The sequence below is a fragment of the Triticum dicoccoides genome, chromosome 7B (assembly GCF_002162155.2).
Source record: "Triticum dicoccoides isolate Atlit2015 ecotype Zavitan chromosome 7B, WEW_v2.0, whole genome shotgun sequence".
Lineage (NCBI taxonomy): Eukaryota > Viridiplantae > Streptophyta > Magnoliopsida > Poales > Poaceae > Triticum > Triticum dicoccoides.
The window spans coordinates 599680052-599698456 of NC_041393.1; the positions used below are offsets into that span (position 1 = coordinate 599680052).

At 45.6% G+C, this 18405-nt stretch overlaps 1 long non-coding RNA gene across 1 annotated transcript; it reads left to right on the forward strand.

Moving 5' to 3' along the window:
- The first annotated feature begins 12523 nt into the window (after positions 1 to 12523).
- Positions 12524 to 15536, forward strand: LOC119338187. Its single transcript, XR_005163826.1, has 5 exons — positions 12524 to 12810; positions 13787 to 14197; positions 14320 to 14503; positions 14582 to 14670; positions 15218 to 15536. It is a non-coding gene; the product is annotated as an uncharacterized LOC119338187 (long non-coding RNA).
- The last annotated feature ends 2869 nt before the right edge of the window (positions 15537 to 18405 follow it).

An 18405-nucleotide genomic window follows, 5' to 3' on the forward strand; every position in this document is an offset into this window, starting at 1 on the left:
CTTCCCCCTAACAGTTGGTGAAAGAACATGCGGTGCCCCCATGTTTGGTTTTGGTAATTGATGACAATCTCTATGGACTAATGGTTGCCTTGAGTTATATTTGAAGGGTTTGTCCATAGGCTTTTCTTGGAGTCCATTTGTTGGTTTCAAGGAGAGTTTGTGATGACCACGGTGCTATTAAGGAATTATCCAAAGATTTGTCATGTGAGTGTTGAGCTTATTGCAAGCATGTCTTGAAGAAAAAGATTGTGTGATCATTCATGTCTACCTTCAAGACATCATTCAAATGAAGAGAGTTGGAAAGATTCAACACACAAAGCGCACAAGATGTATCGAGGGATCAAGTGATCCCATGGTATGGTAAGCATTGTCCATTACGCTTTGTGTGCTAACCCATGGTCTTCGTGAGAGTTCTTTGTGGGGTTAGGTTGCGGTGTGCAAGTTCAAGTGATGCATCACGAAGAGATCAAGTGTTTGAAGCTTGCCGTCCATTGTGGTGACAATGGACTTGTGAAGATGAGCGGAAGAGTGGCTCACTCATAGTGGAGTATGGGGGAGCAATCAACTAGTCTTCATCGAGCCAACGCAGTCAAGAAAGGTGGTCCATCTTGAGGAGGAGTAGATCGTCATCATCTAGCTCAAGTGGAATTTGTGCAAGGCAAAGGTTTGCCCTTGATAGGTTTTCTATTTTACCGGTCTCATGGTAGTTGTGGGAGACCGGGTTATAGGATCGATTGTCGTACTATCAAGCGGGGCTCTCGATGAGTTGCTTGATCGTATCGTTCGTAGAGAGCTCAAACCATTGCATCCTTGCATCATCTTTATTGGTTCTTGTTTGGTTCTTCTCCTTGTGAGATTTGGAGCTTTTGGTCATTTTCATGACAAGCTCGAGTTCATCGAAAATGGAGTTTACATGCATCTTCTATGATGTTTTCGATGTTGGAGGCTCTGCCGGTTCTTCTCTGTTGGAGGTTTCTCTCCTCTCTTGTTAGGCATACGTCCCCTGCCTCTTCTTACTAGAACCGTCGTTGTTTTGATGCTACTCGTCTTCCTCTATCCAACAAGCTTGAGTTTGCTCAATTCGGAGCTCATTTGCAGAAGTTATGGCAGTTCTGGTTTTAGTGTTTCCCTCTGTTGTCTTCTCTGCAAAATGAAGGACTCCTAGTGTTGCTGATTTGGGGCATGCGGTAGTACTGCTCTCCGGAGCGGTAGTACTGCAGGCCCTTGCGGTAGTACCGCTCTGTGGGAGCGGTAGTACCGCTCTGTGGGAGCGGTAGTACCGTGGCCTCCGGCCAGGCGCAGCTGCCCGAGCGGTAGTAGGGGCGGATGTAATTTTTTACATCCGCGCCCTACGCGGTAGTACCGCGCCGCGAGCGCGGTAGTACCGTGGGCTCTGGCCAGGCTTAGCAGCATGAGCGGAAGTAGGGGCGGATGTAATTTTTTACATCCGCGCCCTACGCGGTAGTACCACTCTTCGTGTGCGGTAGTACCGTGCCGGGGTTTTGCGCAGGTCCTCCCTCAGCGGAAGTAGGTACGGAAGTAAATTTTTACGTCCGTGCCTTCTCTGCGCCTAGTGTTGCCTGCCTTACGGTAGTACCGTAGGGGCGCGCGGTAGTACCGCTCCGGCGGTTCTATCGCTCGCTGCCCTGTGCAACAGGCCTTCATCTGGCCAGAGCTGCACATGCGGTAGTACTGCAACCTGCAGCGGTAGTACCGCGGCCAACCGCGGTAGTACCGCAGCTCCCTGTGGTAGTACCGCGCCGTGCGGGCTGAGTGAGGGGATAACGGTTGGATTTTCTCCCCACCTATAAAAGGGGGTCTTCTTCCCCATTGGGATTTTATCCTTTGAGCTCGTTTTTGCCCCCATTGTTTATCTTCTCCGAGCTAGCTAACTCTCAATCCCTCCATGGATTCTTGCTAGTTTTTGAGGGAAAAGAGAGAGGAGATCTAGATCCACGTTTCCACCAATCACTTTCTCCTCTAAGTGAGGGGAACCCCTTGGATCTAGATCTTGGAGTTCTTCGTGTTCTTCCTTCGTTCTTCCTCTCATTTTCCTCCCTAGCATTAGTTGCTTTGGTGGGATTTGGGAGAGAAGGACTTGGGCACTCCGTGTGCCCTTGCCATTGCATTTGGTGCATCGGTTTGAGTTCTCCACGTGATACGTGGAAGTTACAAGTTGAGAAGCTTATCACTCTTGGGTGCTTGGTGCCCTTGAGCTTGTTTATCTTGGGTGCTTGGGCCCCCTAGTCGGTTGGAGGTGTTCGGAGCTCAATCATTGTGGTGTAAAGCTCCGGGCAAGCATCGGGGTCTCCAATTAGGTTGTGGAGATCGCCCCGAGCATTTTGACGGGTACCGGTGACCGCCCCCAAGGGTTGCCAAAGTGTACGGGTTCGGTGACCGCCCCCAAGGGTCGCCATTTGTACAGGTTCGGTGACCGCCCTCAAGGGTCCCTTAGTGGAATCACGGCATCTTGCATTGTGCAAGGGCGTAAGGAGATTACGGTGGCCCTAGTGGCTTCTTGGGGAGCATTGTGCCTCCACACCTCTCCAAACGGAGATTAGCATCCGCAAGGGTGTGAACTTCGGGATACATCGTCGTCTCCGCGTGCCTCGGTTATCTCTTACCCGAGCCCCTTACTTATGCACTTTACTTTGTGATAGCCATATTGTTCTTTGTCATATATCTTGCTATCACATAGTTTGCTTATCTTGCTTAGCATAAGTTGTTGGTGCACATAGGTGAGCCTAGTTGTTGTAGGTTTTGTGCTTGACAAATTAACCGCTAGGTTTATTCCGCATTTGTTCAAGCCTCTACCGTAATTATTTTAAAACGCCTATTCACCCCCCCCCTCTAGGCGACATCCACGATCTTTCAGTTAGGACCCACCAGCTATATCTTTGCACAAAAGGAAGTGCCTCCTTATCCTTCCTGATAGCTGGGACCCACCAGCTATATCTTCGGACAGAGGAAATGCCTCCTTATCCTCTGTGACAGTTGGGACCCACCGGGTCGAACCATACGTCAGGTTCTCTGTCTGGTCGCGATCGTGTACGTACATACGGGTCGATCGGTCTCTCTGCAATGATGAACCGTCTTCGAGTAAGGATATGCCCATGTCGTAGCAGAAGCGAGGACGTGGCATGTCACGCAGTCCCGTCTATATATATTGTGTACACGTATGTACAACCACGCTGCAAGAAATTAAATATGGCTACGTACGTACATACGGGCGGGGTCTTGAACGCGTACTCATGCATACGTACGGCCAGGGCTCGTGTACATGGAGAGGCAATGGACGGCAGTGACGTTGTCCTGTTCATTGGCAGCTAACCATCTGGGTCGAAACAGAGGAAATAGCGTCGTCTTCATCGAGAGCCAAGTGACTGGGTCGGAATGCGTCCTGTTCATCGGGAGCGAAGCCACTGGGTCAGAACGCATCGTGTTCATCGGGAGCCAACTGGCATGGACGGAACAGCCGAAACAAGGCATGGCATACTGCAGAACGGAGGAAACGGGCCTTCTGTTCGACCGCGTACGGTCGAAATGGGGTCCTGTTCATCGGGAACGGTCTAGCGTACCTCAAAACGGTGGAAACAGACTTCTGTTCAAGCTCCTACGGTCGAAACGGGGTCCTGTTGATCGGGAGGGGTGTGGCATACCGCAAAGTGGAGGAAACGGACTTCTCTTCGACCTCCTACGATCGAAACGGGGGTCCTGTTCATTGGGAGGGATGTGGCGTACCGCAAAATAGGACTCCACGGGCTATTGTTCATCCACCGTCGACTTCCTCCAGCCTCCACCGGCAACTGTTCATCCAGCCCTCCACGGGGTCCTGTTCATCCAGCCTCCACCGGCTACTGTTCAACCAGCCCTCCACAGGGTCCTGTTCCACCAGCCCCTCCACGGGGTCCTGTTCAACCAGCCCTCCACGGGCTCCCCCCATCGGCTACTGTTCATCCACCCCCACCTCCTTGATCGGGGTCCTATTCATCCAGCGGCAACGACCTCTACTACCACGGGATCCTGTTCATCCAACCCCCACCGGGAACTGTTCATCCAACCCCAACCACGTATGTCTCGACTCGTTCAACCAACCCCACGTTCACTGTTCATCAAGAGGCAACAGGTTCGATCGGTTTCAGTTAGCAGTAGTAGTGAAGGAATCACTCGGGTTCAGTTAACAGCAAGGGATCGATCAGGGTTCAGTAATGTAGCTAGTGCAATCACTCGGGTTTAGTTAGAGCCCAACGCCTCGCTCGGGTTCAGTTAGAGCGCAACCCCTCGCACACACGCGCGTACGTGTACGAGAGAAACGCGCAAACCTCCGTGCATCGCTCGGCCCCGACCACCCACCGTAACCGGGAACTCCCTGAAATTTTCCTCGCCCTCACTTCTACCATGATATTTTCTGTCATGGACGACCCAAAGAATGTCATGCAAGTGCATCTCAGGCCCGCCCAGGACGAAAAGCCCATTTTCTGTCATGATTTTTTGTCATAGAAGTAGGAGCCCACCACATCTATGATGATACCAGGTTTTGTCATAATTATCGTCATAGAAGTGTCATAAGTATGACAGAAAAAAAATTCGTTCGGCCCAAAATGTCATGGATGTGTCTTTTTTTTGTAGTGTATCCGAAATAATTCCAAATTTTAACACGACACTCATATATTTCTATGTTGCCTCTATAAAAAATCAAGGGGGGAGGCAGCGTATATCGTTTCGCATACAAAGGTGACACGTCCCCCCTCCGGAACCACAAGACTTCTCGAGAGAATCTCCGGTTTGCAAGAAGCTTATACCAAAAACTTGTCCAAATGTGGCCAATTTTTTTACCACAGCATATTGGTGGCATGAAATGACACCATGCCAAGTTTCATGATTTTCAGGCGAGTTTTGAATTTCCAGGAATTTAAAAACCAAGTTTCTCAATGTTCCCGGCCGAGCCACGACGCTAGACGTTTGAATTTCATCCCATTTCTTGCATGGGACCTATAAATTCACCCAAGACACACATGTGGATTTTTCAACAAATTTTGGTGCACTAGAGCATGTGCTTGTAATTCAAATTTGAATTATGCACATTAAATGCCTGGAAACTCAATTAATGCATAAAAATGACAAATGAACCCGAAATAATTCCAAAATTAAAAACTACACTCATGTAGTTGCATGTTCACTGTACATAAATGTTCTGGCATACACTTCACCATCCTTTCCCTCTGTAACACCATTTTGTCTTTCAAAACATAATGAAAAAATCAGGTATACCACAAACAGTTTACTAGAAAGAATCGTGTGGGATGCGATATAAAATATCTTGGCGCACCGTCTTGTCTGGCTTACGCAGGAAGCTTCGTCATCTACAGTCCACCGCCCCCGCTTGAATCACACTTGCGCGCCAGTTTCTCGCGGCACCGAGCAAAATTTTTCTGCCACCGCAGAAATATCTATCTCCCCGCCCCTCCCTCCCACCAAAAGCCACATTTCCACTGTTCCTCCTTGCTTTCTAGTTCAAACCTTCACCGATGCTTACTGGTAGCTCAGCCTCCTCGTCGGCGACCCGTCTTCTTGCATCACTGCCTCCTCGCCGGCGACACTTCTTCTTGCAGTGCCACCTCCTCGTCGGCGACCCTTCTTCTTGCTGCATGACCTCCTCGCCACCGACCCTTCTTATTGCTGCGCGGCCTCGTTGATATGGTCACGTAATACACACCCGAACCACACCATCCTCCTCCTTCCCCGTCCCACATGCCCCGACTGACGGCGCGACACCTTCCGCCGAAATCACTGTCCCCCTCCTCCAATTAAGCGCCGCCCACAACCATTTTGCACACAGTATAATGTGGAGCTCAGAACATCTGGCAGCGGAGAAGCATCGCGGCTGCACACGCGCATGAGGTCGCTATGGCTGCCATGCGTGCCGACCGCCAGATCTTGAAGGAGCACCTCGTCTTTCAGGCCACCGTCGACACCGCCATGCGGTTGTCTACTTTAAAATACAATTTGTGTTGTTTTCTTGAGGCCACCGCTAGTGCCTTCTAGTGATTTGTCCTCTGTAATGTTAATATGCAATCTGATGTTCAGTTAACAGTTTGGTCCTCTAAAATGTAATGTTCAGTTAATAGTTTGGTTCAACAATTGCTACATTTCATAGTACTGTTCTCAAGCATTCTTTGTTTTGTTAATTGTCTTATCTTCTAGTACATGTTTCTATTCTGCAATGTCGTGCTCGATTAACTATTTTTGTTCATTTCGTCTGCTGTCCATTTAACTGTTTGGTTCAATTTTGCAATTTGATTTTCATTTGTTGTGGGTACAATTTTGTATTATTATGCATGTGAAATAAATCGAACTCAATACATATTCTACTGATAGTATGGCAACTCTCAGTTAACCTGATCAAGATCTTCCTTATGTGTGTTGCAGGGAAACAATGGGAGACAATGCGGTTTACCATCGAGGTTTGCTCATGCATGGTCCTTTCGCTAATAGCACATTATTGTGCACTTGCAGGGATCATTCTAATATTTAGGTTTCTTACAATTTGGTCTTGCACATGTAGGTCCTGCTGTCAGAGGCTTAGACCCACTGTTCGACCCATTTTGCATATGGGGAAATGAGATGTCCATGAATATGAGTCAAGCTAAGAAACTCAGAAGATTGTTAGTATGAAGAAACTTGCGATGAATAGCAGCAAGATCTTTGTTTGCACAATGAAAAAGACATCAGTCAACTATAGGATGATACTAACTCTTTTACCTTGTTTTCACCCCTTGCACCATTTCAAAATTTATAACAGCGATTTATGCATATCTTTGTTTTCAGTACTTTTCAAAGCAATTCACCGATGATTACCTCTCAAACCACCTGCATGGTCAAGAGGCGAGGAAGTTATCCATTCAACACCCATGGTACAAAATTGAAGTCTTCCTGAAGAGAACGAAGGTTGGGCGGGCAATTATCCATAGCCACTGGCCTAAAGTTGCAAGGACATTCAACATCGCTGAAGTCTCAATATTTGCCTTCCGATTCTGTAGTTTCCCAGATGAGATTCATCTGTCTATTTACTGTGAATGATGCTACTTTCCAAAGGTTTTCGATGTTGCATGTGAAACTTGGTGTTGTTGTGTAATGACGTAACTGAGTGCCGAGGCTATCTGATGTAATTTGATTATGAAATCCTGGTTGCCGTTATATGGATATGACATATCTGGTGTGTTTTATAAGAAATATCAATTTGATTACTACATGAATTATAAATAATAGGCTAATTACCCTGCTTATCAAGGTTTTCTATTGCAGACGGTTACTCAGACAGCACCATGGGTGATGAACTCAAACAACCCACACGGTTTCTAGAAAGTAGGCGTGTTCGATGAACTAACAATCACACATGGCTTGCTGCAGAGAACTGTTTGTGTTAGGCCACCTTGCACAAACGTCTCCACACAAAAAAACTATGTGTGACATACATACGAACGAAAATGTTTTTCTGGGATTCACCGTGTGGGATGTACATACGAACGGAAACGATTGGGTTTTGATGCCTGGCCAGATCGCACACAAGCTCATTTTGCTGCAGCCTGTTTGCTAGGAGGGCCCATCCCCGATGGTTTCTGGGTCGTGTGGGAAGGACCCCCCTATCGCCAACACTCACTTGGCGACAGTTCCAAACAACGTCGCAGAAAGGGGTTAAAAACCTTTTGTATAGCAGGTCTTTGCACCAGTGGGCGTCACATAGTCATATTTAGATAGTATAAGACGTGTAATATATACTCTGACAGAGCGCATGAATCTCGAGGAAACTAGACGGATGGCGGATGGTGTGCTGATACCTACCGCCACCGATTAAATTACTTATTCAACCATCACAACTTGTGAAGAAGGTTGCGGGAGCGATGCACAAAGGCTACTTTTGGTCCTGCGGGTTAATTAGTGAAAATGGCAGGGGGTATCTACAAAATGTTCAGCAACAACTGGACTGGGCCAGTTGGCACCACTTGGCCGCCTATGATTGGCTCAGGACTAAATTTGCACATTGTGTGCAAGTTCTAGGACTACGTAGTTCACTTTTGCCAGTTCTAGGACTAAACCATCACATGTTAGACAAGTTCTAGGACCTGTAGTGCCTTTTCCTCCTTTTCTATATTTACAACATGTATATCGTTGTATCATGACTCGTGGTTGTATGCCATTGAATATTTGGTGCATTTATCTATGATTAATAACGATATATAGCCTCCCTAGAGTGATCTTAGATATGCCTTTGCAGGTTTTGCTTTACGATCCAAGTAAGAGATTTGACAAGAACTGGTATTTTTCAATCAGAGAGGATTCTTCATCAATTTTGTGGAAAGTACAATATTTAACAGATGTTTGTTTAGTTATGTTTCCAACCAATGTATCATCGAGCAGTTTCTATTCCAAAACCATTGTAGTTTTCCCTTGAAAAAAGAACAGTTATACTTAATCAACAACAATGGTCACAGAGTAGCATTCAAAGATGTTCTTTCCTTTTAGGTTTTGACAAATATCTTCAGAATTGTACAGTCACTTCAAAAAAAAATTGTACAATCACTCACCTTATTAATCTTTTGATCTCCATAGATGCTATGTTTATCACCCAGTTTAATCTCAGACTACTATTTATTAAGTCGCCATTCATTGGCCCATGCTTTGTTGATCAATTCAGATAAAGTCCGTTGTTTGCTTGAATTTGTTATGTGAGAAGCTACAAAACTAGACAAGTTCTTCTTAATCAATTTGAACTGAAAATCAACCCCCATAATTCAGAGGGGAAAACTAGAATAAGTCGTCATTAGTATCGAGGTACTGCTCCATATGTCAATACTCTGATACCCTATTTTGTTGCAATTCACATATATCAAATCATGTGACACTAAGAATTGGTCATACAATACGATCGAATATTGATATCTATACTCTAGCCATGCACCCACAAGACCCTGCGTACTACTCTCTCTGTCCAAAAAAGCTTGTCCCTCAAATGAATGTATCTACCACCAAGTTAGTGATAGATACATCCATTTTGAGGGACAAACTTGGACAATCTTTTTCGGACGGAGGGAGTACCAGTGAAGAACCTATTCTCTTTGCTATTAGATTCTTGACCTTGGATATTTTAGTGTCGATTTGGGGTCCTATTTCATTTCAATGCTACTTTAATTGACTACAAAGAGATCCTGCAGCAACTCGCGAGGTGTCATCTAGTTATATGCACTTACTTTTTTTAGGGAAGAGCCATCATGGCAGTTTATATTTCATGTGAAAAAAGGGCTACATCGTTTGAAAGTACATCGAGCAAAAAGTCAGGAGCCTCATTCCAAACAATTGCTCGTGAGGGCTCCGACTTAGTAGCCAACAAATCTGCCGCCATATTGGCCTCCCTAGGACAATGATGAAAACTAATAGAAGTAAAATTACGACAAAGAAAGTAACATTCCTCATATATTGCTACTCCTGGGCCAAGAGAGTTTCCATCGTTGTTCATGATTTCGATCACCTCCATACAATCAACTTCGATCTCCAGCTTGTTGCAACCAACATTACTTGCCAGTATGAGTCCATCCTTCAATCCTCGAGCTTCAGTCGTTGCTGCATCCTCTACAAAGGGGATATTACTGCATGAAGCCGCACTGAAAGCACCATATTCATCTCGGATAATAGCACCCGAACCCCCTGTACCGTTGTCTACATCAAAGGATGCATCAATGTTGAGTTTGACAAAACTGCTTAGCGGTCTCTTCCATCCATATCTTCTGATCCAGCATGTACCCATCTGTTTTGCTCGCGCAATTTTTTTTGTTAGAATTGCAATAGCTTTTGCAGAACTTGCGGGCTCTTATTGTAACATTTCCCCATGAGTAAATCTCCTCCTTTCCCACCATATGTACCACACAGCCACTGCTATCAAATCCTTCCTGTTAACATTAGGTAGTGATGGAATATTGGTGCACGACATTAGCAACAGGTCACCAAGGACCGAAGCACCTTCCCTCTCAGTATTGCACAACTCAAAAAATGTGTCAGCCATATCCAATTTTTCCCATATGAGTTGGACACGCGGGCATTTAAAAAAGGCGTGATGTATACTTTCACAATCTGTAGAGCATGCAAAGTGGGCATTGCGAACTGGTAATCATGTGTCTGTTCGCAAGGATGCCACGGCAAGGAATTACACCATATAGCGCCCTCCATACGTGAATCTTAACTTTGGCCGGCACTCGAAGTCTCCAAAGAATCCTACAAACTAGACTAGTACTTGAGGACAACATCAAGTTTATTTGCCTCAACTTTCGTCCATGTTGGTAATCCCACTCCATATGATAAGCCGTTTTGACTGAAAAAATTCCACTTCTTTCGTAGTGCCATGAAACAAAATCCTCCATCATCCCCATAGCTAAGGGAATGTTTAGAATTCTTTGCGCGTCAATAGGCCAAAAAATATCTCTAATGAGCTGCTCATCCCACTGTCTTTCGTCTACATTGATTAACTCAGAGACCCTAGTAGTGACTATATTACCTCTGGGGTCATCACCTTCCTGCTTGGGCTACTAGGAACCCAGGGATCATCCCATATGCTAATTTGTGTGCCATCCCCTACTCTCCAAATATGGCCTCTCTTGAAAGTTTGAATACCACTCCACAAACTTTGCCACGTATAGGAGCTACCTTTCTTGAGAGGACAATTTAGGAGGTTACCATCAGCAAAGTATTTTTTTTGACAGAAAGACTGTAAGGGAACCCCCTACAGTATAATTGGTGCAACAAACCCAAATTAGAAGTACCATGCCTTGAACCTGGGTGGGTGGGAAGGCATCAGCCCCTTCCCACCACTAGGCTATGCCTTAGTCTGCATCAGCAAAGTATTTTGCTTTTAAAACTCTTGCACATAAAGAATCTGGCTCTGCTAAGTCTCCGGCATTGTTTAGCAAGTAAAGCCATATTAAAACGGTGCAAATCACTGACACTCATACCTCTTTGCTCTTTGGGACACACATTTTCCACCATGCAAACCAATGCATATGCTTCTTCATATCCTCATCACCCCACTAGTTATTGAGACATAGCAGTAGTTATCCCATTACATACTTGTTTGGGTAATTTGAATACTGACATGGCATACGACGGTAGGGCTTGAACAATGGCCTTTAATAATATTTCCTTTCCTCCAAAAGAGAGCATTTTTTCCTTCCATCCTCTAATTCTTTTCAGAACTCTATCCACCAAGTGCTGAAAACTGTCAGGTCTGTCCACCCCAACTAGGGGGGGGGGGGTAGACCCAAATACTTGTCTGTAATTGCCTCCACCCTAATACTCAGGGTTGTGCAAACTTCGGCCCTCACCTCCACAGGGTTACATGGACAAAAAAAGATACTTGATTTTGCCTCACTCACCAGTTGGCCCGAAGCTGCACAATAATCATCTAGTGCATGGCGAAGGCTAGTGGTGTTGGAGACGTCCGCTCTCATTAGGATGAGAGAATCATCAGCGAACAGAAGATGGGAAATCGATGGTGCATCCCTACATACTTTAACGCCCACCAAATTGCACGTTTCATCCTCATGGACAAGTAAGCTTGAGAGTCCTTCCGCACATAGTAAAAACAAATATGATGAGAGCGGGTCGTCAAAGACCCCGTGTAGGCAAGAAATAATCTGTAAGTGAATTATTAATCCGCACTTGGTATCTTACAGACTGAGCACACTCCATAATTAGAGCAACCCAATCAACAGAGAAGCCTAGTCGAAGCAGGATCCTCTCCAAAGAAAAAACCACTCGACCCTACCATAAGCCTTGTGCATATCCAGTTTTACCGCACAAGTACCATATTTACCTTTACTCTTCCTCTTAATAGCATGATAAGACTCAGAAGCCACCAGAAAATTATCTGTAATCAAGTGCCCCGGGACAAAAGCGCTTTGATTTGGTGATATGATTTCTGGTAAGAAATACTTGAGACGATTGGCCAATAATTTTGAAATTACCTTATAAGCCACGTTACACAAACCTATTGGCCGAAACTGTGTTATAACTTCTGGGCTGACAACCTTTTGGATAAGAACAATAGTCGTGTCGTTCCACCCTTCTGGAACTTTTCGGTTGTTTACCGCCAGCAACACTTCATCAATTAAATCCTCTCCTATGATATGCCATAACCTCTTATAAAACACAACATGTAGTCCATCAGGCCCCGGTGCATACATTAGCAAAAATACTTAAAACAAGAGAATGCACTGAAAATAAAATAAAAGCCCACAAAACCATTTTTGCCCAAAACTCGTAGCCGGCCTATTGGAAAGAAAACGCCCACTGCGTTTAAGCAAAACACCTTTCATCAGGCGGAAATAGCCCGTGAGGGGATGGGGCCCAATAATAGCCCGAAGGTCCATGTCGATCAGCTCTGCAGAGAGCCGTCCGATCAGATCAACGGGTCAGATGCAAGGCACCCGGAACAAAACAACCGAGCGGCCAGCCACACCCACACTGGCTATTTCCCCGATTCTCAGCAACGAGAGCCGACCTCGTGACGGCGCCGGCCAGCCAGGATCCATAGCGACGCGGTGGCGCCGTTCGCCGGAGTAGCGCGCCTCGACAAGAGGCCGCGCGCTGCTCCTTCGAACGGCGCTGAGCCCAGCGCAGAGGCGGGGTGTCGTCTTCCTCCGTAAGTACGGCACATCGGCGTCAACTTCCCGTGCGTCGTCCCGAGAGACCACGACATCCTGGTCCTCGTGCGGCGTCGTCGCGCGGGATCCCGGACGTGAGGCACCAACGCGGCGCCATCAGGTGAGGCCGAATCTTTTCCATTTGGGGATTTTCATGCAAGGGTTAGTGTTGGGCATTTCTAAGGTTATTAGGGTTTCGGTGATTTGGGGAAATTGGATAGTTCTTAAACAAACATCCACCATATTCTTCTAATTGCTACCCGATGCAGTATTGTCCTTATTAAACACCAATTTAACTTGAACCATCAACATTATCACATTAACCGTAGCTAATTAAAACATGGTCATCATTAATTAGCACTAACCCGATGCAATTAGGATAAGACGAGATCATTAGTTCACTAGTAAGGTCGTTAACCTGAAAGATCATTAACCTTGAACATGGATAATTAAGACTTACAAAACCATTGACATGTTAGCATGGATGATTAACAACCGAGGCATGTAAATACGATCTTGATCTCAGATTAGAACGTCCCAAACAAAAGCATTAGATGTCCCTTGCTGCCCGACAGTGAGCCCCCAGCCATATGTGAAGTTCCGACAGGGGAGAGGCAACAGTGGGGGTCCTAGTGGTGCAGGACGCCACAGGCACTGTCCCAGGATGGCCAGTGGTGGTAATCAGTCTTGGAATCCCCATGGCACCTTTTTAGGATCAGTTGTTATTGGTGGAACCTGCCCCTCCTTTTCCTTAATTACTAGGCGCTGGGACATGGGCAGGGAGTTGTTGGATCGGTGCCCCTGATCAGGGCGCACACGTGGGAGCTGAGCTCTGCCTTTTCTCTTGGCTTATTTGGACAGATGTCAATTCCAATACCTGTGACTCAAAACAGGCGAGTTACTCCCGCAATGCGCATGCCTCCTCTGTTGTGTTACTTGTTGGCTGATTCCCTTATTCACATTTTCTTTAATCTTAGTGAAGCGTAGTATTTAATTGTTTTCCCCGAATGAAGTATGGATACTCGTCTAATTTGTCTTTCCATCTTAGGATGTTTGGTCCTATCTGACAACCTTTATTTCCACTGAAACTTTTGCAGTTTCATCTTTAAATCTTGAGTTCATCAACTGAAGGAGATGTCTGTGGTTAGGTTACAAGGCGGCAGTCCAGAGCATTTGGGCAGTGGTTTCGTTGCTTACTGCAACGGATGTTCATGTCTAGTAATGACATCTTACCATGTTGTTAAATCAGCCTTCATTAATGGTCTTATGATTACGGTTATCTTTCCTGGTGGACAACCGCGCTTTCAAGCCGATGTACAAAATTTATCCGAGCCTGGGGATCTTGCTATACTTCAGTTTGATTGTGAGGGCTATATGTTTGAACCTCTGCTGTTCGCTGAAATATCTACCAATCCTGATTTATTTCCATGGACGGTTTATTTGCATGGATATTACAATGGTAAACGTGGACAACTTATCAGACCTTCGACATTACCTGGCCAAATTGAGTACGTAATGACGGTTAAATCTTACTTTTTGTGCATTTGCTGACTAATTTTTATTTGAACTGTGTTTTTTTTTGTGGTGGTTAAAATACATATTTGCTGGAACTAATTTGTTTGTATCTCAGCGGTATGTACGTAAATCAAGAAACTGGTGTTCATATGCTTTATGCAAATTACACCAGTAACCCTGGAATGTCTGGTGGACCAATTATTATGGGAGGTAGAGTCTTGGAGTCAACAAAGGGGCTGAGGCAGGAACGAGACTTGCTGTTTCAGTCCTGGGTGTACACCATGCTAGAGGATTGGACTGTAAGAGTTCCAGACTTCGTTTTTGTTGTTTTCTAAACTGTCTATAGGCAATTTTTAATCATGTGTAGTATTTGTCAGGGCGGAGCAGAAACAATTGCTGAGATGCTTGAAATGCTTGAAGAGCTTGACTATTAAAATAATCAATCTTGCAGCACCAAGTATTAAAGGTACTTCCTCCATTTTAATATATTTTTCATCAGTCAATCATCAATCACTATGTCCAATTCACTCCATTTCTTAACTTTTCTTGCATATCCAATTGTGTCCTTCATTGAGTTTATTTTCTTAAAATTCGAACTTGCTATATCTAAACAAAAACTGTGGGCGTGCTATCTCAATTAGTATGTGTGTATGCCAACAGTAGAAATTTCTTTTCTTAGATCATCACACGTACTGTACCAGTCTTGTATGCTTTGGAAGGAATTATATATCCTTCCTCACATTCACATCGACATTTAAACTTCTATGGCTGCTAATCAGTCACAAACATAACTTCACCACTCATTCAATCCTACCTGTAGAATGTTAATTCTATGGTTATTTATGTACCTTGATATAATTAGCATGGAGAGATAATTGAGTTTGTGAGTTCATAGTCGACCGCACTTTATGTTTGTGGTGTTTGAGGTCATAAATGTGTCTTTTGATGCTTGGTCTATATTTGTATTACTCTTATCATGTGTTCCTCACACTTTTTTTTTGTCAATTCTGAAGCCTTCAATGAAGTATCAGTTACTTGGAGTGAATGTTTGATACGCTGCTGGAGCCTCAGGGTGGAGTGAAAGATGGTTTATTGCTTCCATACATTAAGCCGTCGTTTATTTTGGAAGTTGTCTGAGTGCGATGTGTAATTTGTATCTCTATACGGTTGTTATTTAAGTTATTCTTGTCCGAGTGACTACATCAGACTATCAAGGATTGTTATTTGTTATGTACCAATGTGGAGTCACATAGGTTATTTGTGCCTGTAGAGTAAGAATTATATTAATGTGATGGACTCCTGTCTATAAGATTCGTAATGCTTGTTGGTGTATTTTTCTTTATATACCGTGAAATACTTACTGAAAAATGCAACTGCTGATATGTCTTGCTGACACCCAGATAGAAACGTCTGCGGTTAGGCTTTGGCCCATGCTGATTTTTGGGGTATACTCAACCTGTAAAAACTAAAAACAAAACTCAATAATGGTTTGTCTATTTCTAACATGATGAGAAAAGTTCTTATATCGAAGTCTCTAAATGTGCTACTTATCCATATTCGACTTTGATATTTAGAAAATCTTGATCAACTTTTCCAGAGCTATGTAATGAAAAGAGAACCAAGGGAGGTATTGATCAAGGAGAGGGTGTAAGGTTTATAAGCACCTGTTTGGCGTGTTAGAGCATCTCCAATAGATGTAGATGCAAAAATACCTACTTTCGCATCTCTTGAGGACCAAAACCTCTCTCCAACAGATGATGTAGATAAAAAAATGTACATCTCCGTCTCTTGAAGATGTAAACTATAAGACCTCACGGTGCAAAATAAAACTGATTGCTGCGCGTCAACTGCCTTTCATTTCATTTCCCTTCTCCCATTCCTCTTCCTCCTGGTCATTGAACGCACTGACGCCGCCATCTGACAACCACAACGCCACACCGCCGCCGCCCCACGCCACCTTCGGCCCCCCTCGTCGCTCCGACTCCTCTTACCCGTCGCCACTTCGCCTCTCGCCGTCGCCTCGATCCCCACCATCGTCGCCCTATTTTCACTGTAGTCGTCCCCTGATTCGCCACCCCGCCTCCCGCCGCTGCCTCGACTCCTTGCTGCGACCACCCCACTCCGCCTCCCCCACTGCCGCCTTGAGTCTCCTCCGGCCTTGCTCCGCCTCCGCCGCCGCTGCCCCAACTCTCCTCTGGCCTCGCTCCACCTCTCGCCGTCGCCCAGCTCCGCCTACCACGGCACCTCGACTCGCCTCCGGCCCCGCTCCACCTCCGTTGCCCCAACTCTCCTCCGGCCTCGCTCCACCTCCTGTCGTCGCTATGATCCCCACTGTTGCCGCCCAGCTCCGCCTCCCATGTCACCCGACTCGCCTCCGGCCCCGCTCAACCTTTGTCGTCGCTGCCCCGACTCTCCTCCGACCTCGCTCCGCCTCTGCCACCACCTCGATCCCCACTGCCGCCGCCAATATACATCTCAAATATACATCTTCTGTTAGAGTTGCTCTTTTGCATCTTCGTTTTGCATCGTCTGTTGGAGTTGACACTTTTTTGGAGATGCAAAAAGCATTTTTTGAAGATGTAAAGTTTTACGTCTCCTGTTTTACATCTCCAAATTTGCATCTTCTCTTGAAGATGCTCTTAGAAGAAAGATTGAGAGGAAGTAAAAAAATGAAAACCAGCAGTTCAAATCTTTATTGATGGTGTTCCTCCTTTGTCTGGCTACCTCCTCCTCCTTCAAGAAAGAAAGTTAGGGTTCGTGCCTCTCGCCGGCGCCGACGTAGGTCCGCCTCGTCTCCAGTGGCCCTCGGGCCATGGAGGCGCGGTGGATCCTGGCAAGGGCCGACGGGAGGACTCCGTTTTTAGTTGTTTTTTACAATATTGCTAGGGTTTGTGTCCTGCTCAGGAAGGCGAGACGACGGCGACTCCCTAAAGATGGAATAAAGGTCTCCCCGCCTAGCCCCCATTCCGGCGGTGCGTCTAGCATCATTGGTGGGCGTGTGGAGGTGTGTCACTGGCAGATCTATCTTTGGTGGATTTGCTCGGATCTCGTCGTCGTTCGTCTACGTTCGTGTGCTTTCGTTTGGATCCTTTCGATCTACGTTATTTTTCATCGGTGGTGGTTGCTGTTCTGGGGTGCTAGTCCCATGGGGCCTTAGCACGACGACTTCCCGACTGTCTACTACAAAAAGTTGTGCCCGACTCCGGTGATGGAGGGGCGATGACGGCGGCGCGTCTTCGGCTCGCTTCAGTACTTGTAGTCGTCGCTAGGTGGTCTACGAATCTGGGTGTAATTTTTATTTCTGGTGTTCGTTGTACTGCCATGATTGAAGATGAATAGATTGGAAGTTTTCCCAAAAAAAACTTTATTGATGATGTCTATATATAGTGTTACAACGGACGCATGCATAGGACGCAACGGTTGCTAATTGCCAAATGCCAACTGACATAGTACTCCCTCCGTTTCTAAATATAAGTCTTTTTAAAGATTTCATTATAGACTACATACGGAGCAAAATGAGTGAATCTACACTCTAAAATATGTCTATATACATCCGTATGTAGTTTGTAGTGGAATCTCTAAAAGACTTACATTTAGGAACAGAGGGAGTACTATTTAATTACAAAAGTGGGGAAAACGTTTTTTAGACAAACTCGCAAAGCTTTATTATTGACCCGTCACACTTACATGGACGAAAGAAAGTTCTCCCGGGTGGCCTAACCAAACATGGCGACTGGTCCCGAGAGTTAAAACATGCTTTGCTAGTTTGTGTGCTTCGACATTCGAAGTTCTAAATTCATGTTTAAATAAACAGGAAGTAAAACTACTAGAGTGTTCCTTGATCTCCCTCACTACTGCACCATATGCCAAAGATGTTCCTCGCTGGATCGCTTCAACTGCTGACTTGCAATCAGAGGCCACTTGAATTTTTTGGATATACATATCGTCAGCAAGAGCTAGAGACTCTCTAATGGCAAGGCTTTCGAGGATCTCCGGCTGGTCAATGTTTCTAAAAACAACGGCGGATGCACCCAAGAACATTCCGGTGGCATCTCTACAAATCGCTCCCACTGCACCAAAACCTCCTGCCCTAGGCACTGCTGCATCCACATTAAGCTTGGAGTGCCCCTCCTGAGGAGGTAGCCAGGTCGTTGGCTTCAGTTGAGCCTCAGCCCGTCCCCTGCTGGGAGCCTTGAAGGTG